Consider the following 26,667-nt stretch of genomic DNA (forward strand, 5'->3'; position numbering starts at 1 on the left):
CAGAACTTAGCTTTCTCGTCTTCAGTACTTCATTCTCTATTATTCATTTGGTTATAAAATCTCCTCGGGTCTGTCTCAAATTCTCTAATCTGTTGTTACTGATCTATTCTTTTCTGATATCTGGAGAACTTGCCTGCTACCGCTACGATACGCTGTTTCAACGCTTCTATTTTTGTCCCATATCCTTTCTCTTTGACTAAGTATCTTTCATCGGGGCAAGATTTACATCTTGCCTCTCCTAACTTGTTTGTTTTCTAGGCTTCTATTCTCCTCTGATCTTCTCTTAAAGTCTTCATTTTATTTTATAGTCTCCTTTTCCACATTTGTTTTTTTTTCTAATCTTTCCCTGTGAGATATCTAATCTTCTGGTGACTACAACCTCTCCTGTATAAACCAATTAGTTAGTGTCTTCTATATTTTTAGTATCTATCCTCCTGATAATAGAATCTATTTTCCTGGTTACTTCTAGCAGCTTCCTTCTGTTAGTGTCTTTTAATGCTGGCGTTCTTTTTCTTACTTCTTTACTTATTACATCCGGCAACGCATCTAAAATCTTCTGATCTTCCTCTTCTTCTTTGGTTAGAGCTGTATCTCTTATGCTGATGTTTGTCTTCCCCACTGCCACGTCTTTCTTTTCCAGTTCTCTTAATTCTCTTGTATTCTTTTCTACTTCCAATTCTGTCATCCACTTTCTCCTCCTAATAGCATTAGCTGGATCAACTAATCTCTACCCAATCACTTTAAACATACCCTTCTCTACCCAAAGTGTTAACATCCGTTTTCTAGAGCCCCTTCTTTTAAGTTCACTTTCTAAGTAGCATTGTATCACTATCCTGTTTTCTTCGCTGGTCCACTTCCTCCTCCCTGCTCTATTATCTGCTGATGCTGTATTACAATGACAGCTGTGGTCAGTCTGCATCTTTACTGATCCACCGCCAAGCGAGAGGCCGTCCCTTAAAGGACCAGCTTCATTTTCGCTGTTACAATCTGAGTTTCTGCCGAAACTCCTGTCTCTCATAAACTGAGGTAAGGTAACGTTCGTCACCATCGTCATCACCACTATTAATGTTCGACATCTGAAACTTTCAAGCAACTTTCTATTGCATCGCTTGTTGCAACTTTGTGCTGGTGGGGTGGTGCGTGCTGCATGTTTTTGTGGGGGCGGGATAATGTTTTGTTATGGGGTTTTGTTTGATCCTGTTGTTGTATTAGTTTTCATATTGTGTGTTTGTGTGGCTTAGGTTTTTCTCTTCTGAACAGATGGAGAGATGAAATAGGCATAAAACCCAGTATAGTGCAGCTGCAGAAAAGTGTCATTGAAGAAAGCTAGCATACTTAGGAAGGTTCTTGCTATCTAAAGCTACTTGTGCGAGCCCGATGTTAGGATTCTTTTCTTTTCCAACAGTCCTATCTGTTGAGTGTATATGAATAATAATACTAACAATAACAACAATTATAATAATAATGACAATAATAATATATATTAATAATGTTTTAAAAAGTAGACAGAATGAAACTCAATGAATGGGTCAGGAAGATAAATGATATCATCGGTGATATCAGGACACCAACAAGCTGATAAATGCAATCTCGAAATTTATAGCCCGGAATATAGATTTGAAAGCCAAAGGTAAATGTCAACGTAACCTGAAGGTGGAGAAGGAGAATAACGCAGTCTATAAACGAGACCAGAAACCATGTTAATATTTTGGAACGGAAAAAGAGAAATGAAGTTCAGTGAGTGAAATATGTTGTGCTAAAGAGGAGGTATAGGGTGAAGAGAAAGGGAATCAATGATATGATTGAGGAATTAAAACAGAGGTTGGAAGCTAAAGCACATAAACTAAAGTGATATGAACAGAGAATTGAGCAGTACAGATTAAACAGACTTTTCGAACAAAATCAGAAAATACTCTATCAGGAACTGGGAAAGAAAAGGGTGAAAAAGCCGTTCCGGATGCTGAAGAAAGAAAAAGTTTCGATTCAAACATATAGTCTCAGGAGAAACGACACGAAACTGAAGCAGAGTGGTTAAAGAGACTCAAAGAGGAGAATGGAGAGTATCAGCAGAAAAATTTGTGAATAACCGAGCTGATTAGAGATCAGTGCAGGAAAATTCCTATCCGGAAGCACCTGGCCCAGATGGGGTTCAGGGCTTTTGGTTTAAAAACTTGACAACACTGCACAGGAGAACTACGAGACAGATGGACGAAGTACCGAATAGTGACATCCAAATAATGGCCTGGATGACAAAAGGAAGAACGGTACTATGCCAGAAGGACTCAAGTAAAGGGAATGCAGCTGGAAACTTCCGACCAATATTTTGTTTGCCAATCTATGTGTAAGCTCATGCACTTTGAGAAGTGAAAGTGAAGCAGATTGAGAATATTCACTGAGAATATGCACTTTAAAATCTTTTTCAAAATTGCAGCCGTTTGAAGAAAAATGTTCAGCAACTTCTGTCGAACTACTGTTATTGTGCCTGAAATCCTATTTGTGTCCATTAAATATTTTGTTTAATTGTTCTTTTGTGCAACGAACATAAATTGAATTGTGTTTCGTGCATTCTGCCGCATACACCAAATGGGAATCTCTACATGTTCCACCTTCTGTATAAATCATAACATTTCTGTGATGATTCTTGATGGAATTGACTTGTTGTTGCACATGTTGTTGCACAATGAACAGAGCTTACCTCTCTTGCGGCTGTTTTTCAAGGTACAGCGTAGAAATACATTTTCTGCTAAACACATCACTCAAAACTTTATTAGAACTTTAACTCTACAAACAATTATTTTTCAACACACGCTAATCTACATCGATCAGAGAAATCGCAGTCAATTTTCAAATGCCGACAGTATTGTTTCTCTTTGGACTAAAACATAGAATACAAGTCAAGGAATGAAATAAACACAAAAAGATTCAAATTTGTTTACCGTCTCTATACTTGGTTGGCACAGATCTTCTCAACTGATAAAAATGGATATTATATTCACTTATTAGCATCCTCTCTGTTGAGTCTTCTTCGTATAAAATACAGCTTGGAATTACCGTTCTGCTCACAAAGGATTTACATGCAGAAGTTTCAAAACAACTCTTCGAACAGTGGAAGGCATCCAGATCAAGTGTCATCAATGTTTTACCGTCTTTCAGAGCACAGTTTGGTACTTTCATAAAATACTTCAGATATTCAACTGTAACAAAGCCAGGCAAATTTAACAACCAAAATACGAAGACGAAAATAAATCATTGTGAAAATAGATAATAATAAAGATAGAGAATATTAAATGTTTCAGGATCAGCATTGATATTTTTACCAGGAAGAAGTGAAGAAAGTTGATACTACCATATTGTAGGTACAAAGCATCTTGGGATATATAATCTGTTTAATGAAAATGACTGCGAATGAGTCTTTAATGTTGTTTAATTAATTCTATTATTTAAATGATTCACAAGTTATATACTATAATGTTTAACGGTTGTCTGTTGTAAAGAATGTCCCCTAATACCAGCACTTTGTTTTATTTAACAAAATGCTTACAAACTGACGGAAAACTGTGGAAATTATGTTAAGAATTGAATTCGTCATAATACGAGATTTATCTTGAGTCTTCTTTTCATCTAATTTACTTAGAGAAGGAAAATATTTTCCTTCACTGAACTTATAAATTAAAGTTTTGTGTAGTGGTTTTCATAATTTTCATAGATATATGTCTATATATTGATATAAATTTACTTACGTCCATTTCCAAATGTCAGTGAGATGTAGAAGAGAACTGCAACGAAAATTTATTTTGGAAAAAAATTTCATATTTCATATCCACGTTTAACATTAATTTACAAAGAATGAAGATGAAAGGAATAAGAAAGAGAAGTGCTACAAGCATAATTCAGTAACAAATACGGCGATGACCACCACTACATCACCAAAAAATTATCCATTGAAATAATGAGGGAGAGCGATAAATTGGAGAGGGAAAGAAAGAGAGAGAACAGAAGAGAGAGGGGTAGGAGGAGTTAGAGTGAAATAAAAAGGAGAGGAGCAAAAATAGAAAAAAGAGGAAGAAATAAAAAGAAATGTTTTTTGTTTCAAACGAGATCAGAAGCATCAGTATTTCTTGGAAGAGAACATTCTAGACACTTCAGAGACTTTAGTGAAAGTATTACGTATAACTTCTTCGCAGAATTAACCACTTTTTATAAAGGCGAGTCACCACTTTTATAACGGGTTGATTCTATCTTATTTATAGAGTGATTATTCTCCTGAGTAGACTTTTCTAAGTCCACGTCGGCTTGTCACCAGTATATAAGGTTGTGTTGGATTATCTGGTGTAGAATGTTTTTGACTTGGAAAAGATAATAAATATAGATGTTTACTGAGTAGAAATCTATAGTGATAAACCAGTCACTTATAACTTAACTATAAGTATTATCACTATACATAAATCTTAACTCAGGCTGCGTAAACACCGTGATGAATTATACACCAAGACGCTGAAACGTACATAATAACAGTTTCATGGATGCAGAAATAAATAATAACAGTTTCATGGATACAGAAATAAATCTCATTAACAGGTTGAAGAAAATGAAGAAAGAGAAATTATTTACTAAATTAGTTTATTTACGTACATTTAATATTTACAGTACATTTAGAAGTCAAAGAAAATTGTCGTAGAGAGTTACGACATAAAATTTATATTAACTAATTCTTCCATACGAAACTGCCAGACTTTTACACAACGATTCAAAATAGTCTTGTTGGATTTAAGTAATAGAGATGGCATAAAAATAGCCAATAACTCAATAGAGTGAGTGTCGTGGAAATGAGTGACAGCCAACGAACACTGAGGGTGAGTGTCGTAGAGTCTAGTAACAAGCAACGATCCCTGATTAATTTTGATCTCACTGGACAAGGGATAGGCCTAGTTCAGAAGATTTAGGTCATGTTAATATTCACCCATTTTATATATATATAAGCATGTATGTATGCATGTATGTATGTATGTGTGTATGTGTGTATGTGTGTATGTATGAATGTATGTATACATACATATATGTATATTCATTTGTAATATATATGTATACTCATGTGTATATATATGTGCATACATATAAAAACACACATACACATACATACATACATACATACATACATGTATAATTGCATAAGTTGGAGTAACAAGAAGGAATACGAAGGCACATTTATTGGTAAACCCTGCACTTGTTTCCACGCATCGCAGTCTTTCATTTTGGCAGGAATTTGGTTATGCAAACGTCTCTCTTCATTGAGAAATCTTGTTGCGTCAACGGGTCGTCTGCATGTAACATTATTAAGATATAGTCACATGACAATCGTTCCTTGTGATACTCAGTGGTGAATAAAATATTGATTAATTGGTATAAACTGGTATTAATAAAGGAGTATTGAGGCAAAGGAACATGTTAATTATCTATTAAGAAAATTATAATCTAAGCAGTTTTTTAATAAGTAGTGAATATACCAGTATAGTATCAATTTATAGAGATACAAAAGCTAGAATTAATTTTATAAATAAAGGCTAATTATAAAATAATAAAGAAATACAATAAAATGATCAGGTAGGGCAGAACACCATAGAAAAGGGAATAAAATAACTTAATTACCAATACTATGGTAAAGCATATGTTGCTTATTAACACCAATAGAGAAGATTTTTAGAAAAAGTATAATAATTCAAATTATATTAGACTAAAAATTATATATTTACTTATTTAGCTAATATCAATAAAAGACTGATGTTTGATGTCAGCTAAAGGAATATTTAAGTTACGGAACAATCATATTTTACACTAATGTTTTTTTTTTAAATTAAGAGTCATATCAAAGATTTAAGAAGTTAATATTGTTACTCCCTACATGATATTTATAGTTTCTTAGTTGTACTTGTTTAGAAGGGTTATTTATATAAAGGCCCTTGTCAATACTAAGATCAGGAGGGTAGAGCCATTTAAGAAAGAGATAAATCAAGTAATTTCTTAAGATCTTTTCAAACAATATTGTCTAATTGTATAAAGTTAAAATTTAGGGTAATCAAGAAGATTATTAAGAATGAAATTTTAACATAAGGATAAAACTTCTTTGAATATTTGGAGTACCGTAAATCCTCGACTATAGTCCACCCTTGAGTATACCACGCAGGGGATTTTTTTTTGGGGGGGGGGCTGTACCTCTGAAAAACCTAAACCATGTGTATAATATGCACTCCTTCTTATGGATGATTCTTTTATGACTTCATTGCTTCCAGGTTTAGCTTAAGGTATTTTCACGCCCGACATCACAAAATACGCCTGAATAAACATAACCAGACAGCAAATAGAGACTCGGGCATAGCTTAGAAAATAATTTTCATTTTTAACCTCGTATATAGTACGCACTGGGTATTTTGACCTTTAGATTTTAGGAAAAAATCGGATTATACTCGAGGATTTACAGTATATACCAAAGTTTTACCACAATAGAGGAAGGAAAAGAAAATTGCATACTTTTGAATAACCTTGTTGCTTATTTTGATTTTAATCAGCTTACTTTGAAATTGTATGGATAATAACCGTACTAAATTCTGGTCCCTCAACTTAAATACCGTATTCATCTGCATCTAATTTTTTACTGAACTCATATATATATAAAGTGTGTTCTTGTAGGGTCTCAGTCGTGATGGCTAAACTCTTAAAAATTAAAAGCATTATTTATTATACAATAAAACATTTACTTACAAATAATTTGAAGATAATTCCTCCTCAACATCCTGTCTGGTTTCTAGGTAGAAATGGCTTTCAAGAACGAGATGTTACTTGTTTGAATTTATCCTCTTAATGAAGGATAATCATTATATGAACTTCGTATCGATTTATCACTATTAGCTGGCATTGTATTCCACAACTGAAGTGTTTGTATCTATTCAATACACTTTATAAAGATACTCCTAGTGGAAAGGTGCTGACTTAACGATTGAGATGGCATAAGATCACCAGATGATATATATATATATATATATATATGTGTGTGTGTGTGTGTGTGTGAGTGTGTGTATGTGTGCGTACCTGTCTGTGTGTATGTGTATGCATGTACGTGTATGTATGTGTGCTTTTGCATGTGTATGCGTATGCATGTTTATACTACTACACAAAAATACCAACAACTTCATCAAAAACAAATAAAGCAACCATTGATAAATTTCGTATCTAAAGACATTGCCGTTTCTCATTCTTTTAAAAATTCCAATAATTCTTAAATGTGACATTTCCTGCTGTGAGTTGAAACTAAAGGGTCGCACTCATTTATAAAGTATATTTCTACTTGCGTTATTAAAACGATGACAGCTATTTCATGCCAACATCTATCGTACAACATCAGCTGTTTTAAGATCGTCAAAACATGCGAGCTCCTTCAACAGGTAACAATTACAATCTCAGATAAAATATTTCTTCTTGCTTTGGACTTGGAAACTAAAGTCTTGAAATAATTCTCTCTTCTCATCTCTCGTGTAGTTTCCAAACAGTCATCCCTTTGTCACACACATAATGATAAGGAATATCAATATGCAACCGGCATCTTGTATTTCTGTATCATTTACTAAGGACAAACCATGATGGTAGAGGCGTGTTACGACGGGCAGCTCTTCTCTCTCTCTAACGCTTCTTTCTCATTACTTTCTCTGTAAAAGAAAGATTCTTGCTGTTGCACTGGCAGCGAGTATAATAGCATGGGGTCTGTTATATATTTTCATCACGTACAACTTCAACGTCTATCTTCCTTTTACTTATATTAAAATTAATGTTTTTGTAGCATTTATATTTCATTGAGTTGGTAGTCGGACATATTTGCATATTTACATGCGCTTTGAAAGTACGACATTGGTCCTTTTCTATTGAGGACTACACACCTATTATTAACTTTAATAACTTGTATTGTCCAACCTTGGCGTCACCTGTAGCATGGATAACCATAGGCATTTGCTCATGTTTCTTCAAGAAATTCGCTAGGAATCTTCTTTGACAGTGTCCGTTCACCATGCAACATCCTCTCAGGTGTCTTTCACTCTCAGGTCCATGCTTCATGCGTGTTGTTTTAGAATATCATGAAACAAATGCTCAGTTTCTACGACAGAAACTTCGCTGCTGCAAACAATCTGATCTATTTGCAACGAGTCATCTGCATGTAATTTTATTTTATATATATATAATATTATTTTATATATATAATTTAACAACTTCTCGCTATTATTACTATTACCTGAGATTCAACGCTCTCAATCACGGCTCACAGTGAACTGCTTACCAACTTGACCTGCCAATCGCTCACAGTTCTTTATTTTATAACAATGAGTCAGTCCACCTTCAGTTACATTGTGGGTGGTCAGAATCTTTCCATAACATCTTCCCTTTTAAGAATTACTCTCCCTCACCTCTCTCCGATCAGTACACTGCCAATCGGTACACTCAATTAAGGACGTAATAATCTAATTTATTCGAGTACATATTTTACGTGTTCTACGTGTTCATATCTAGATTTGTTTTTCTAATGAGTGTATTATCCAGATATGGAATTTCAAATTCACAATCCACTAATATTGCATCTAAAATCTGTTGAAAAATCGCTGGTGCGACTTTTAAGCCAAATTGTAACCTGTTGTATTTATACAGTCTTTCCTGTGTGTTAATTGTTATGCATTTAGAGCATTCATCGTCAACTCTAATTGTAGGTACGCGTCAGAGAGATCCAATTTAGAAAAAATCTTGACACCGTTTAATTTCGAAAAAATATCCTCTGTAGAAAGTAACGGATTGTGGCACGTTTTAAAACATTCGTTTAAAACAGTGCAAAAATCAGCACACACCTTGATTTTATTATTCGTTTTCTTTTGTCGCGAAAGAGAATTCTAAATAGAATGAATGTGGACACGGACACACACACACACACACACACACACACACGCACACACACGCACACACACACACACACACACACACACACACACACACACACACACACACACACACACACACACATATCTAATGACCGTGAGGAATATTATTCTTTTTTCTATTAAGCTGACGTGATTTTAGAACTTATAAGGAAATCAATAGGAGATCCGAACGAAGGGACACTATAAGCAGTGTAGAAAGGGATGTTCAACATTCTAACATATTGGTAATCAACGGTAAATGATGATATCAGCAATTTAAACAATTTCACGATCTCTTGCACACTCAGAAATTAACAAGGTTAATTACAAAGTAGAAATCTTACTAACATAGAACTGACGATAAGAATTTGAAATTAAAACTACAAAATGTTCACTTTACGCGATGATTCAAGTAATATACAACTTATTTGGACGTGGATAAAGTTTGGAGAAGAATTATGAAAATACATTTGATATGATGATTAAGTGGATCTCCGTTGATTTCGACGATGAATTCGATCGTCAGGACAACTTACTCATTGAATTAGTGTACAAGTCACAGAACATTCTATTGATAGGTGTACACTTAACGTAATTCTCAGATAGAACCAGACTGAGACAATGCGACACGGTCTCACCTTTATATTACAACTGTTATCAACTGGACGGGATTCTACACAGTTTCTCCGTAATTTCACTTACAAAGCTTTGGTCGACTCGAGTCTGTTGAGCGCTGGGCCACTTACACATTAATTTCAGGAGTATGCTGTTCTTTTGATTGGATCAACTGGAACCCTCCTCGTCGTAACCGACGGAGTGGCGTAGTAAGTAATATATATATATATATATATATATATATATATATATATATATATATATATATATATATATATATATATTATATTAAATTAGAGATAAAACCACTATTAGGCAAATCATACAATGAAAAACTTTCAAGGAATCCGGAGTGGAAATATGAAAGAAAGTGACTGAAATATGAGGAAGTTCGAAGGTTGTATCAGGCACGAGAATAGCAGCATACATTGCTTCCAGTAGAGGTGGAAGATGTCTCGATTTTTAACTAACTTGATCAAGGCTGAGCGGGCTGTCAAAGCAAGCAACAAGATCCGTCAAAACATGTTTGGGATTGAACAATAAAAATGATCAATCGCTGAAAATATTTTCTGACTCAGTGAATTTTAATGAAAGCAAAACCGAGGATGGTTAAATGTATACGTGTGTGTATGTATAGGTGTATATAAATATACATACATCCGCACACTTAACTATTCGTTCATACAAGCATCCTTGCATACATACATGCATGCATACGTACAAACATACATGCATACATACATGCATACATACATACACTCATACTTACATCATACATACATGCATGCATACATACATACATACATACATACGTACATACATACATGCATGCATACATACATACATACGTATATACGTATGTACATACATACATACATACATACATACATACATACATACATACATACATACATATATACATACATACATACATACATACATACATATATACATACATACATGCATACATACATACATTCATACTTACATCATACATACATACATGCATGCATACATACATACATACATACGTACATACATACATACATGCATGCATACATACATACATACATACGTATATACGTATGTACATACATACATACATACATACGTATATACGTATGTACTTACATACATGCATACATACATACATACATACATACATACATACATACATACGTACAAAGATCCACAAACAGTTAAAAGAGAGTAGAAAGCCACTGCACAAATCAATTATTCAGGACTACAAAATGCGCAACATCAAACCAGTTGCACACTAATGTTTGTGATCCCTTTCAAATGTGGTATATAAGTTTTATCGATACAAAATGAATAAAAATCGATCTACCAATCATTCGCATTTCCTACAAATTCCATTGACTGATATTTAACTTTGTTGATTCCGGGAGGATTGACCTCATCGCGATTTCAGTACAAACCGTAACGAAAAACCGTAACTAAGGACTACATCAGAGGGCGATAACTAAAGGCCATAACAACGGATTATAACAAGGGACGGTAACTAAAGGCCGTAACTAAGGACAGTATAACTACTCCTTCGTACATGCATCTTTACATACATACATACATACATCATACATACATCATACATACATACATACATACATACATACATACATACATACATATATACATACATACATACATGCATACATACATACATACATACATACATACATATATACATACATACATCATACATACATCATACATACATACATACATACATACATACATACATATATACATACATACATACATCATACATACATCATACATACATACATACATACATACATATATACATACATACATACATGCATACATACATACATACATATATACATACATACATACATACATGCATACATACATACATACATATATACATACATACATACATACATGCATACATACATACATACATACATACATACATACATACATACATACATACATACATACATACATACATACATACATACATACATACATACATACATACATACATACATACATACATACATATATACATACATACATATATACATACATACATATATACATACATACATACATACATACATACATATATACATACATACATACATACATGCATACATACATACATACATACATACATACATACATACATATATACATACATACATCACACAAACATACATACGTACTTACATACATGCATACATACATACATACATACATCATACATACATACATATATACATACATACATATATACATACATACATACATCACACAAACATACATACGTACTTACATACATGCATACATACATACATACATACATCATACATACATACATACATACATACATATATACATACATACATACATACATGCATACATACATACATACATACATACATACATACATACATACATACATACATATATACATACATACATATATACATACATACATACATCACACAAACATACATACGTACTTACATACATGCATACATACATACATACATACATGCATACATACATACATACATACATACATACATACATACATACATACATACATACATACATACATATATACATACATACATACATACGTACAAAGATCCACAAACAGTTAAAAGAGAGTAGAAAGCCACTGCACAAATCAATTATTCAGGACTACAAAAATGCGCAACATCAAACCAGTTGCACACTAATGTTTGTGATCCCTTTCAAATGTGGTATATAAGTTTTATCCATACAAAATGAATAAAAATCGATCTACCAATCATTGCAGGAGCTACAGTTCTTATTCTTCGACTGCAATTTCATTCGCATTTCCTACAAATTCCATTGATTGATACTTAACTTGGTTGATTCCGGGAGGATTGACCTCATCGTGATTTCAGTACAAACTGTAACGAAAAACCGTAACTAAGGACTACATCAGAGGACGATAACTAAGGGTCATAACAACGGACTATAACAAGGGACGGTAACTAAAGGCCGTAACTAAGGACAATAACAAAGAGTGGTAAATAAGATCCGCAACTAAGAGCCGTAAGTAATTAGAGCATAGCATTTTTGTGCGATCCTCAAACCGTTTTGCCAGAGGTTGGACCGAACCGACAGTAAGGTACAGATTAGATAACGTAGTCAATGATTCCTTGAAGGCAAATGAAAGGCAAGATGGCTGAGAAGGAGAAGCCCTTGTATCAGATGCCAGTTCATTCATGAACGGACATAGTTGAACAATAACAACGATCGTAGCCACAACGAATTTACCACACACTGATACGTCTATAACATTCACATTTGTACTTATACATAGATATACATACATTTATATCATTCTTTGCAACAAATATTATAAATACAACATACTATAGTTTGTTGTTTTTCTGAAATTTTAGCAGAAGGCTAGCAATTTCGGGGGAAGGGTATGTCAATTACAACGAGCCCCAGTGCTCAGTTGGCGCTTCTTTTATCGACCCCCGGAGAAAGGAAATGCAAAGTCGAGATAGACGGATATTGAAACACAGAGCGTAATGACAGACCAAATGCCACTCACCATTTTCACCGATGTCCAAATTATTCTGCCAGCTGATTCAAATTATTTATCTATTTCATCTTTAGACTGCGACCAAGCTGGTGCATCGCCTTGAAGAATTTCCGGTTAAGTGCACTTATTTTAAGCCTGGTACTCTTTATATCTGTCTGTTTTATCGAACACACCAACAGCGGCTGTCAAGCGGTGGTTAGGGACAAACACACATACACACTCTCACACAAACACACGCAGACACACACACACATATACATATAAATAGAAAGAGAGAGAGAGAGAGAGAGAGAGAGAGAGAGAAGCATGCAGAGAGAGAAAGAGGAGAGAGAGGATATAGAGGAGAGAAAGAGAGAGTCAATTATGCAGATAAACAATTTTGATATATTGAATATAACAGATTGGTTATGAAATATGTATATAAAGTTCAAGGGTTGTTTATTGACAGATTTACTTCATGACAAAATGCGGCCGTAATGGAAACAATCAACATTGGACAAATCGAACCTCCGTCGTTAGGGTAGAGAAGATCTTACATTTCAGATGATAATGCAGAGAAATTCAAAGATGGAATGATTAAATGTGGAGAACAATCCGTAATGAAGAAAGGAAGTAGGAGGGTCGGTGGGGTTATGAGAAATATTAAGACAGGAAATGGTGAGAGGAAGTGGGTTAATAATGAGAGTATTGAGTTGGGTAGGGTAGTAGAAATGGAAAGTTGGGAGATGAGTGGGAGGGGTGGGATTGATAATGTGCGTTCAGTTGTCGTTGGTTTTGTGTAGAGATGTCAAAGTTCAAAGGTAGAAGCTGTAGAATTATTGGAGGTTGAAAATACAGTTCACGTGTATTATTGCATCTCTCTACTCACTCTACAATAAGGATGTGGTGCATCGGGTATCTGGGTGATGTGATAGCTCTGACAGGGAACATGTGGTGCTGTTCGGAGTAATCCGTCCGCCTTTCTCACATATGGTTCCGCTCCAACAACGGTGCCACCTCCTGAGAACAAAACAGTTTTCCATGGTCAGAAAGAAAACGCAAACTACGCAAGTCCTGAGCCAACAACTCCTTTCCTTCAGTCCCCAGCAGATCACCGGTGCCTGGCTTCTTGCGGCAGAGCCTTCTGGACACGCATCAGACTAATCGACCGCAACTAGACACAACTTGTATCTATTTCTGCCATCTGATCTCGTTAGTCATCGTCGACAACGACGGACGAACTAATAGCTAACACAACAACAATATCTGTCTAAACTTTTCTACATTATCACTGCTTGGTTATAGAATTCGATGTTTACACACCCTGATGTGTATATATATATATATATATATTACTTACTACGCCACTCCGTTGGTCACGACGACAAGTGTTCCACTTAATCCAATCATAAGAACAGCCAACTCCTGAAATTAATGTGTAAGTGGCTCAGCGCTCAACAGACTCGAGTCGACCAAAGCTTTGTAAGTGAAATTACGGAGAAACTGTGTAGAATCCCGTCCAGTTGATAACAGTTCTAATTTAAAGGTGAAACCGTGTCGCATTGTCTCAGTCTGGTCTATCTGAGAATTACGTTAAGTGTACACCTATCAATAGAATGTTCTGCGACTTGTACACTAATTCAATGAGTAAGTTGTCCTGAGGATCGAATTCATCGTCGAAATCAACGGAGATCCACTTAATCATCATATCAAATGTATTTTCATAATTCTTCTCCAAACTTGATCCACGTCCAAATAAGTTGTATATTACTTGAATCATCGCGTAAAGTGAACATTTTGTAGTTTTAATTTCAAATCCTTATCGTCAGTTCTAAGTTAGTAAGATTTCTACTTTGTAATTAAACTTGATAATTTCTGAGTGTGCAAGAGATCGTGAAATTGTTTAAATTGCTGATATCATCATTTATCGTTGATTTATGCTAGAATGTTGAACATCCTTTGCTACACTGCTTATAGTGTCCCTTCGTCCGGATCTCCTATTAATTTCTTTATAAGTTCTAAAATCTCGTCAGCTTAATAGGAATCTATCTGACTGATACAGCAACAGAAAAAGAATAATATTCCTCACGGTCATTAGACGTGTGTGTGTGCGCGCGAAGCTTCTGTCGTAGAAACTGAGCATTTGTTTCATGATATTTTAAAACAACTCGCGTGAAGCATGGACCTGAGAGTGAAAGACACCTGAGAGGATGTTTGCATGGTGAACGGACACTGTCAAAGAAGATTCCTAGCGAATTTCTTGAAGAAACATGAGCAAATGACACTGGTTATACATGCTACAGGTGGCGCCAAGGTGGGACAATACAAGTTTATAAAGTTAATAATAGGTGTGTAGTCCTCAATAAAAAAGGACCAATGTCGTACTTTCAAAGCGCATGTAAATATGCAAATATGTCCGACTACCAAGTCAATGAAATAAATATTCAAGTAACTCTATAAAAGCTACAAAAACATTAAATTTAATATAAGTAAAAGGAAGATGGACGTTGAAGTTGTATATGATGAAAATATATAACAGACCCCATACTGTTATACTCGCCGCCAGTGCAACAGCAAGAATCTGTCTTTTACAGAGAAAGTAATGAGAAAGAAGCGTTAGAGAGAGAGAAGAGCTGCCCGTCGTAACACGCCTCTACCATCATGGTTTGTCCTTAGTAAATGATATAGAAATACAAGACGCCGGTTGCATATTGATATTCCTTATCATTATGTGTGTGACAAAAGGATGACTGTTTAGAAACTACACGAGAGATGAGAAGAGAGAATTATTTCAAGACTTTAGTTTCTAAGTCCAAAGAAAGAAGAAATATTTTATCTGAGATTGTTATTGTTACATGTTGAAGGAGCTCGTATTTTTTGACGATCTTAAAATAGCTGATGGTGTACGATAGAAGTTGGCATGAAATAACTGTCATTATTTTAATAACGCTAGTGGAAATATACTTTATAAATGAGTGCGACCTTTTAGTTTCAACTCACAGCAGGAAATGTCACATTTAAGAATTATTGGAATTTTTAAAAGAATGAGAAACGGCAAAGTCTTTAGATACGAAATTTATCAATGGTTGCTTTATTTGTTTTTGATAAAGTTGTTGGTATTTTTGTGTAGTAGTATAAACATGCATACGCATACACAGGCAAAAGCACACAGACATAGACACACGTACATGCACATGCATACACACAGACCGGCACGCACACACACATACACATATATATATTTATATGTATCATCTGGTGATCTTATGCCCTCTCAATCGTTAAGTCAATACCTTTTCACCCGGAGTATCTTTATAAAGTGTATTGAATAGATGCAAACACATCAGTTGTGGAATACAATGCCAGCTAATAGTGATAAATCGATACGAAGTTCATCTAATGATTATCTTTCATTAAAGAGGATAAATTCAAGCAAGTTACATCTCGTTCTTGACAGCCACTTCTACCTAGAAAACAGACAGGATGTTGAGGAGGAATTATCTTCGAATTATTTGTAAGTAAATGTTTTATTGTATAATTAATATGCTTTTAATTATTGAAGAATTTAGCCATCACGACTGAGACCCCACAAGAACACATTTTGTATATATATGTGTATATATATATATATATATATATATATATATATATATATGAGTTCAGCAAAAATTTAGATTCACATGAATATGGTACTTAAGCTGAAGGACCAGAATTTAGTACGGTATTATCCATACAATTTCAAAGTAAGGTGATTAAAAGCAACAAGGATTTTCAAAAGTAATGCAATTTTCTACTCTCTCTCTATTGTGGTAAAACTTTGGTATATAACGTAAATCCTCGAGTATAATCCGCATTTTTTCCTAAAATCTAAAGATCAACATACTATATACGAGGTTAAAAATGAAAATTATTTTCTAAGCTATGTCAGAGTCTCTATTTGCTCTCTGGCTATGTTTAATCAGACGCCTTTTATGATGTCGGGCGTGAAAATACCTTAAGCTAAACCTGAAAGCAATGAAGTCATAAAAGAATCATCCATAACTTGCAGTAAGCAACATTTATTAAACGTTATTACTGTTATTTCTTTATTTTCTGCAAACAAAATGCACAAAAATACTACACGTTCTCACTATGATATATAAACAATAATAATAAAGGACGTTACCGAATACATTTTTACAAACCAAGGACGTTATATAGACCTCCTTGACTCAAGTTAGAGAAGGAGTGCATATTATACACAAGGTTTAGGTTTTTCAGAGTTACAGCACCCCCCCCCACCACCACAAAAATCCCCTGCGTGTTATACTCAATGACGGACTATACTCGAGGATTTACGGTACTCCAAATATTCAAAGAATGTTTATCCTTATGTTAAAATTTCATTCTTAATAATCTTCTTGATTACCCTAAATTTTAACTTAATACAATAAGACAATATTGTTTGAAAAGATCTTAAGAAATTACTTGATTTATCTCTTTCTTAAATGGCTCTACCCTACTGATCTTAGTATTGACAAGGGCCTTTATATAAATAACCCTTCTAAACAAGTACAACTAAGAAACTATAAATATCATGTAGGGAGTAACAATATTAACTTCTTAAATCTATGATATAACGCTTAATTTAAAAAGAAAACATTAGTGTAAAATATGATTTTTTAGCTGATACCAGATATTTGTCTTTTATTGATATTAGCTAAATAAGTAAATATATAATTTTTAGTCTAATATATTTTGAATTATTATACTTTTTCTAAAATTCTTCTCTATTGGTGTTAATAAGCTACATATGCTTTACCATAAGTTTTAGTAATTAAGTTATTTTATTTCCTTTTCTATGGTGTTCTGCCCTACTTGATCATTTATCGCATTTCTTTATTATTTTATAATTAGCCTTTATTTATAAAATTAATTCTAATTTCTGTATCTCTATAAATTCATAATATACTGGTATATTCATTACTTATAAAAAAACCTGCTTAGATTATAATTTTCTTAATATATAATTAACAAGTTCCTTTGCCTCAATACTCCTTTATTAATACCAGTTTATACCAATTAATCAATATTTTATTTACCACTGAGTATCACAAGGAACGATTGCCATGTGACTATATTTTAATAACGTTACATGCAGACGACCCGTTGACACAACAAGATTTCTCAATGCAGAGAAACGTATGAATAACTTAGAATAACTTGGAAATGTTTTGGCCAGTATTGGCCCAGGCCATATCTAACTTAATAGCACCACCTGGCGAAGCCTTTCAATTCAGGATTTGGGCACCGAGGCCCATTCGAGCAGAGAGTTATTGTTTGCGGAGACATATCCGGGTGTGGGTGGTTTGTCCGGGACTGTTTGAAGGAATTTGTCCAAAGACTTCTTGAATTTTGTGTGGTCAGTTTCTTTTTTGACGTGTCCTGGTGTAATGTTGAAGAGAGCGGGTCCAATTGAGATGAAATAATTGTGCCGTATTGTCGTTATGTGATGCGATTTAGATTTTTGTTGTGTACGGATGGCACGTGGTCGAAGCCTTGGATGTATTTTGAAGGTGATGCCAACATCATTCGGACAGTGCTGATGGAATATTTTCCACATCATACAGATAATGTAGCGTTCACGGCGTCGTTGGAGTGAATACAGTTTCAGCTTCTCTAGTGTACCCCAGTAGTCAAGGTCTGACATGCCATCTATCTTTTTTGTGATTGACCTTTGGGGAGCTTCAATTCTCATAATATTTTGTTTTGTGTAGGGAGACCACAGTGGACAGCAGTATTCAAGGTGGGGTCGGGCAAAAGTGGAGAACAGAAGGATAATAGTGTGGGAATCTCTTGACTGGAAGGTTCTGAGAATCCAGGAACACATTCTGCGGGCCATGTCAACTTTGCTGCTTATATGTGTAGCCCAGCTTATGTTGTTGTCCACTGTTACTCCCAAGTCTCTAATGTTGTTGGACGCCGTGAGAATTTCTCCAGAAGGAAGGTAGTATGGGAGTTTCAGAGCATCCTCCCTTCCAAAGTGGATCAGTTCGAATTTGTCTTCGTTTAGCAACATGTTATTCTTTTCCGCCCATTGGACAACACCCAGTAGGTCTGACTGAAGGTTTATTCGGTCATCCACGCCATTGATGACCTTCTGGAGCTTGGAATCATCAGCGAAGGTTCTGATGTTACTGTGTTTGATGGTGTCAGTAATATCATTTATGTAGATGATGAAGAGAAGTGGGCCCAACACAGTGCCTTGTGGGACACCACTGCTGACTTTGGCTGGGCTGGATTTGACTTCTTCGACTACAACATGTTGGGTTCTGTTAGACAGGAAGCACTTGATCCACTGCAGCAGCTTTCCAGTGACACCAATATTGGACAGCTTTCTCAGAAGGATCTTATGATCAACCCTGTGAAAGGCCTTGCTGAAATCAAGGTAGATGACATCAGTGTTGGAACCCTCTCCCAAGGCTCTCAAAATGTCATCAAAATGATGCAGTAGCTGCGTCAGGCAATCTCTCCCATTACGGAATCCATGCTAGTTGGAGTTCAGCATATTATGACTCTCAAGGAAGTGAGTCATACGCGATCTCAGCACTCTCTCAAATACCTTAAGGATATGAGAGGTGAGTGAGATTGGACGGTAATTCACGGCAAGCGATTTGTTTCCTTTTTTGAAAACTGGGACAACAGACTGGGATAGAAGGTCTTCTGGTATATATCCAGCATCCAGCGAGTTCCGCCACAGATTGGCTAGAGCGGGTGCAAGTTGGTTTTGACACATCTTCAAGACACAAGCAGGGAACCTATCGTGACCTACTGCTGAATTATGCTTCATTTCCTTTATTGCTGCTAAGACATCAGGAGCGCCAAATGTTATGCCCGATAAAGTGTACTGGGGATTAACATCACTGATACATCCCAGATCAGTCATATCAGGATTGCTGAAAACAGAGCAATATTGTTTCTGCAATATCTCTCCCATGGTTTTGGCATTGTCTTGAAGAGTACCATTTTCCTCAATCAGAGGGCCAACAATAGAACCAATGACTCTGTGTTGTTTTGCAAATGAAAAGAACACTTTGGGATTGAGTTTGATATTCTTAATGGCCCAGGCCTCTTCAGCTCTTCGCTGACTATTGATGATAGACATCATGTTGTTTTGGAGTCTATGTTTAACCAAATTATGCATAACCAAATTCCTGCCAAAATGAAAGACTGCGGTGCGTGGAAACAATTGTAGGGTTTCCAAATAAATGTGCCTTCGTATTCCTTCTTATTACTCCAACTTATGCAATTATACATGTATGTATGTATATGTGTATGTGTGTTTTTATATGTATGCACATATATATACACATGATTATACATATATATTACAAATGAATATACATATATGTATGTATACATATATTCATACATACACAAATACACATACACATACATACATACATACATACATACATGCATACATACATGCTTATATATCTATATATATATATATACATATATATAAATGTATATATATATATATATTTAAAAAAGGAGATGTGGAACACGAGTTGTGATATATAAAGAAAGGAAATGAAGAAAATTTTCTTCATTTCCTTTATATATATATATTTTTTTTTTTTACTGTTTATATTTTTGTACTGTCGTTACTGTCTCGTTTTTTTTACCGTTTTTTTACCATTTTTTACCCCTCTGCGAAAAGCTCTCAGAATTTTAATTGATTTGCTTTTCGCAGGAAGGAAACTTTCTTGTCGAAGATACGTCTCGCTTTTATCCTTCGAAACGTAGGGTAGATGAAACCTTAGCGACTGAAGAAGGGGTTTTTTCATTGTGTTAACTGTCCTGTACTCCATTTTTTGTTGTTTTTAAAAAAATGTCCTGTTCCTTTGGTTTGTGTCTATGTTTCCGTTTCTCTATGTGTTCGACGTCCCTTTGGTGTCCTGTACTCATATATGCGTGTATATGTACATGTAGAGGTAGGTACGTACATATATGTTTATATATATGCATATGTTTTATTTCTTTTATTAATATATTATACGACTAAACGCACGCACCCTCTTAAGTAAGATTGTTCTGTATATCAAGTTCGCCTTGATATTAACTCTCACGCGCACTCTGCTCTTTCTTTCTTTCTTTCTTTCTTTCTTTCTATCCCATCCCCTTTTCGTCTTTTTTCCCTCATTTAACTTGTCTCCTCCTCTCTCTCATTCTTCATTCTCTCTCTCCCCCTCACCATTCTTCATGGTCTCCTCGCACCATTCCCTTTCTTCTCTCCCTTCCTCTTGCTCCTCCTCCCCCATTCCCGTCGTCCATCTGCGACGATACTTCCGCCGTAACTGCTAACGGTCTTTCTCGCCCGCCTTTTAAGGCTACTGGACGACTTTTCCTGCTCTCTCGTCGTTCACAAAAAATTAGCGTTTGCAATACTTTTTTCGTTCGGCGTCAACAGCCCTTCTTATCTTGTTCTCCCTGTCCTGTCTTTTTACTGTTATATATAATTTTTTTTTTTTTTACAGTTTATATATATATTTTTTTACTGTTTATATTTTTGTACTGTCGTTACTGTCTCGTTTTTTTTACCGTTTTTTAAACATTTTTTACCCCTCTGCGAAAGGATCTCAGAATTTTAATTGATTTGCTTTTCGCAGGAAGGAAAGTTTCTTGTCGAAGATACGTCTCACTTTTATCCTTCGAAACGTAGAGTAGATGAAACCTTAGCGACTGAAGAAGGGGTTTTTTCGTTGTGTTAACTGTCCTGTACTCCATTTTTTGTTGTTTTTAAAAAAATGTCCTGTTCCTTTGGTTTGTGTCTATGTTTTCGTTTCTCTATGTGTTCGACGTCCCTTTGGTGTCCTGTACTCATATATGCGTGTATATGTACATGTAGAGGTAGGTACGTACATATATGTTTATATATATGCATATGTTTTATTTCTTTTATTAATATATATATATATATATATATATATATATATACGTACATATATATATAAAATGGGTGAATATTAACATGACCTAAATCTTCTGAACTAGGCCTATCCCTTGTCCAGTGAGATAAAAATTAATCAGGGAGCGTTGGTTGTCACTAGATTCCACGACACTCACCCTCAGTGTTCGTTGGTTGTCCTTCATTTCCACGACACTCCCGCTCTTGAGATATTGGCTATTTTTATGCCATCTCTATTACTTAAATCCAACAGGACTATTTTGAATCGTTGTGTAAAACTCTGCTAGTTTCGTATGGAAGAATTAGTTAATATAAATTTTATGTCGTAACTCTCTACGACAATTTTCTTTGACTTCTAAATGTACTGTAAATATTAAATGTAAATAAATAAACTAATTTAGTAAATAGTTTCTCTTTCTTCATTTTCTTCAACCTTTTAATGAGATTTATTTCTGTATCCATGAAACTGTTATTATAGCGGTGACCTTTCAACATGTACCTTTCAGCGTCTTGGTGTATAATTCATCACGGTGTTTACGCAGCCTGAGTTAAGATTTATGTATAGTGATAACACTTATAGTTAAGTTATAAGTGACCGGTATATCACTATAGATTTCTACTCAGTAAACATCTATATTTATTATCTTTTCCAAGTCAAAAACATTCTACACCAGATTATCCAACACAACCTTATATATTGGTGGAAAGCCGACGTGGACTTAGAAAAGTCTACTCAGGACAATAATCACTCTGTAAATAAGATAGAATCAACCCGTTATAAAAGTGGTGACTCGCCTTTATAAAAAGTGGTTAATTCTACGAACAAGTTATACGTAATACTTTCACTAAAGTCTCTGAAGTGTCTAGAATGTTCTCTTCCAAGAAATACTGATGCTTCTGATCTCGTTTGAAACAAATAACATTTCTTTTTCTTTCTTCCTCTTTTTCTATTTTTGCTCCTCTCTCTTTTTATCTCACCCTCACTCCTCCTATCCCTCTCTCTTATGTTCCCTCTCTTTCTATCCCTCTCCAATTTGTCGCTCTCACTCATTATTTCAACGGATAATTTTATGATGATGTAGTGGTGGTCATCGCCGTATTTGTTACTGAATTATGCTTGTAGCACTTTTCTTTCTTATTCCTTTCATCTTTATTGTTTGTAAATTAATGCTAAACGTGAATATGAAATATGAAATTTTTTACCAAAATAAATTTTCATTGCAGTTCTCTTCTACATCTCACTGACATTTGGAAATGGACGTAAGTAAATTTATATCAATATATAGACATATATCTATGAAAATTATGAAAATCACTACTCAAAACATTAATTTATAAGTTCAGTGGAGGAAAATATTTTCCTTCTCTAAGTAAATTAGATGAAAAGAAGAATCAAGATAAATCTCGTATTATGAAGAATTCGATTCTTAACATAATTTCCATTGGTGATAATTCAGTTTTACGTCAGTTTGTAAGCATTTTGTTAAATAAAACAAAGGGCTGGTATTAGGGGACATTCTTTACAACAGACAACCGTTAAACATTATAGTATATAACTTGTGAATCATTTAAATAATAGAATTAATTAAACAACATTAAAGACTCATTCGCAGTAATTTTCATTAAACAGATTATATATCCCAAGATGCTTTGTACCTACACTATGGTAGTAACAACTCTGTCACTTCTTCCTGGTAAAAATATCAATGCTGATCCTCAAACATTTAATATTTTCTATCTTTATTATTATCTATTTTCACAATGTTTTATTTTCGTCTTCGTATTTTGGTTGTTTAATTTGCCTGGCTTTGTTACAGTTGAATATCTGAAGTATTTTATGAAAGTACCAGACGCCGGTCTGAAAGATGCCAAAACATTGATGACACTTGACGTGGATGCCTTCAACTGTTCGAAGAGTTGTTTTGAAACTTCTGCATGTAAATCCTTCGTGAACAGAACGATAAGTCCAAGCTGTATTTTATACGAAGAAGACTCAACAGAGAGGATGCTAATAAGAGAATATAATACCCATTTTTATCAGTTGAGAAGATCTGTGCCGACCAAGTATGGAGACGGTAAACAAATTTGAATCTTCTTGTGTTTATTTCATTCCTTGACTTATATTCTATGTTTTAGTCCAAAGAGAGACAATACGGTTAGCATTTGAAAATTGACTGCGATTTCTCTGGTCGATGTAGATTAGCGTGACTTGAAAAATATTTGTTTGTAGAGTTAAAATTCTAATAAAGTTTTGAGTGATGTGTTTAGCAGAAAATTTAGAAACGGATTGAGACACAAGATTACCGAAGAGGGAAGAGAAAATGTAAAGTTTTATAAGACCGTTTTGTCATGTGACTCTCAGAGAATATTCTCAATATATTTGATGAAGAAAATAATGCATGTCTGGAGTGTAATATTTGTGTATGGATGACATCAGTTTGTGAGGGAGACGAAAAGGGATCTTATAATAAAACAGAATATGATATGCGTTTTTAAAATTACGCACAATAATTACACAAGATGCTTAACTGAATGTGTAAATCAGATTTTGTTTTTAAATATAAATCAAAGAAAATGGGGAAAAAAGTAGGGTAACTTACTCACAAATGAATGAAAACCCTCAAACTGGATCAAATCAGAATTGCCCACAATCCTGAGTAACTCTCTCTCTCTCTCTTTCTATACCTCTTCTTCTCTTTCTCTTTCTCTTGTTCATGTGTCTATTGTTTCGTTCGTCTAAAACTGTCTTACAAGCAAATATGGCGTCAAACGCAAAACATGACCAGATTGTCGCTTTGAGAGCAGCTAGAGTGAGCAACGATGACATAATAAAACGGTTGAATGTGCTTCGTAAACAGTGTTCAATACCTGGAAACAATATATGGAGTCCGCTACAACCTCTAGCAAGCCAATTCCTAGTAGGAAGCAAACAATTGAAATGTTGACGCTGTGAAGAAACGAATGAACGGAAATCCCCGCAGGATGCAAGAAAAGGATTTTTAAAGTGGATTTAAAACTTGCTGCAAAAAAGAAACAATCCAAGCGGTCAATTTCAGCAACATCCAAGAAGAAACGGCTCGACAGGGTTAAAACTATGTTAGTTGAGATGATGCGTGTTGATATGATCCGAATAGAAACTATTCACCGTGGAGGCAGTTCCCAATAGAATGACAGGCTTTATGCACATAATGCATAACAGGGTTCATATACGCCATCAGAAGACAGCTTCTCTCACACTGTGGGTTACAGATGCATCAGATGGGTCCAAGCCTCCATCGATCTTCATCGATTCTGGGCGTCAACGATAACAGTGAGGTTTATTTGGAAATGTTGGATGAGATAGTGTTACCCTGGATCACAGAAACCTTTGGTGACCGTTACACCTTCATTCTAGACAGGGCTCCGGCCCATACATTCAATTTGAGACAGAGGTGGTTTAAAGAGCATTTCAACGGTTTTGGAGACAAGAAAATATGGCCTTTCCTAAGTCTAGATGTCAATCCCATGGACTTTGCAATTTGGGGTATCTGAGAGAGCAGTGTTTCTGCACGTTCCTATTCAAATGTGTCAGAACTCAAGAGAGCTCTTCTGCCATTATGGGTCAATTTCTTAATTGCTTTTTTTCCATTTCTGTACATATCATTATGTCTTCTTGGGCTTCTATATTTCTTAACGTATCTTGGATTTCATGCAGCCACTCCGCTTCACCACTGAATATTTACCTGATTATTATGGCCTTGCCAAGGAGGCAAACATTTTGTTACAGTTCTACTGTGCCCTTTTTCCGATGTCTTTTATACCTCTCATGGTGCCTTCTGAAAATGTCCCCAAGGATCCAGCAATAATTGTGACTATCTTCACCTTCTTCATTTCCCATAACCGAGCTTTTTCGTACTTAAGAGGGTTGTATATATTTATTTTATCGCCTTCCTTCTTGACTTCAAAAGAGTATGCAGCATCAATGATATAGCATATGCGGCCCACCACAACTATGTCCGGTCTGTTAGCTCTAGCACTTGATCTGTTTGGATTAAGAAATCCCACGTGATTTTGCTAATCTCCGACTCCACCACTCGAGCAAGGATAGCCAATCTCATCCAGAAATGGGTAGAGAAGAAATTGTCTCTGAAATGTTGAGTGGAGGTGGCGAATGCGTACATAGTTTCCCTCATTTATTACCACCTGACAGTCGTCCATTCCCTTGCTTTGTAGCTGACCAAGCTAGAACGCTTAATATCCCGCCTTCTGTGGAAAGGACGTGTTCCCCTCGTCATACGGTTCATCTGCTATCAACAGCCACAGAGTGGAGGACCGGGCGTGCCGTGGCTAATGATGCACAGATGTGCGCTGAGGCTACAATATCTCCAGCATTTTCTTAACGGTGAACAGATGTGGTCACCGTGTGTCAAGTAGGATTGTCTGCAGCTCATATCGTTGACGGAGTTATAGTACTCAATCATACGTAGACCCAGAAAGGACGCGTGGCACCTGGAGTGTCATCAAGCGCTCACAGCTTCCTGTCAGTCGGGCAACGCGGTCAGAGGGAATTCCACTGCGGAGTTCTATAGGGGATTAGCAGCGGGTAAGAGTAA

The 26,667-nt window shown here is 35.2% G+C and overlaps 1 long non-coding RNA gene across 1 annotated transcript; it reads right to left on the reverse strand.

Annotated features, from left to right (window-relative positions):
- Nucleotides 1–3,055: 3,055 nt before the first annotated feature.
- On the reverse strand, nucleotides 3,056–6,844 carry LOC118766745. The gene is made up of 3 exons (XR_005002652.1): nucleotides 6,757–6,844; nucleotides 3,741–3,776; nucleotides 3,056–3,194 (listed from the first exon to the last, which is right to left on the reverse strand). It is a non-coding gene; the product is annotated as an uncharacterized LOC118766745 (long non-coding RNA).
- Between the last annotated feature and the right edge of the window lie 19,823 nt (nucleotides 6,845–26,667).

Source organism: Octopus sinensis, linkage group LG17, assembly GCF_006345805.1.
Source record: "Octopus sinensis linkage group LG17, ASM634580v1, whole genome shotgun sequence".
NCBI lineage: Eukaryota > Metazoa > Mollusca > Cephalopoda > Octopoda > Octopodidae > Octopus > Octopus sinensis.